Source organism: Hesperophylax consimilis, chromosome 26 (assembly GCF_061612785.1).
Source record: "Hesperophylax consimilis isolate HC1 chromosome 26, BYU_Hcon_1.0, whole genome shotgun sequence".
Classification (NCBI taxonomy): Eukaryota; Metazoa; Arthropoda; class Insecta; order Trichoptera; family Limnephilidae; genus Hesperophylax; species Hesperophylax consimilis.
In genome coordinates, this window is record NC_142861.1 from 9,798,678 (window position 1) to 9,799,338 (window position 661).

A 661-nucleotide genomic window follows, 5' to 3' on the forward strand; every position below is an offset into this window, starting at 1 on the left:
AATAATTCGTAGAATGCGTAGCCACCAAATGTAAAATTTTACAGGAAGCACAAAAAACCTCGTAGTGAAAAAAAAAGAAAGACGGCTTATTCTTTTTATTTATGTTTCGAACATATAATATATTTGGAAATTTATTTTCAATCATTAAACTTTTGTAAGTTGGCTTTCTATTTCAAATCGGAGTTAGGAAGTTTACATAAAAACCGAGAATGGAGATACGTATTTTACAAAAGATACATACTTTTCTGCGAACAGTTTTATGAAAAACCTAGCAGAAAATTTGGGAGATAGGAATTTTACATTCACAAAATAAAACACAACAATGTATGTATATGTCGAGGCAGTCTATTTAGATGCATTTTAATGATTTTAATGATGCGGGAGGTTATCGTAAAAGGAGTGGTAATCCTTTTCTAATGTCTGTTTTAAGTCATGTAAATGCTGGTACTTTTCCTTCCTTAAGGGGTTAAATCTGGCTCTCAAGTGAAATCTTCAAACTCTGGAGATCATTACAGATTCGGCGACGGTTTTGTGCTGGGTGAGATCTACACTGACCGGGAGTAGTCGTGTCAGAGATGCTCGTTAAGTGACGCTTGGGGTTGATGAAGGAGTTTGTAGAAGAATTTGATCTGACATTGTCGATCACCCTTGTAGAGTCCTG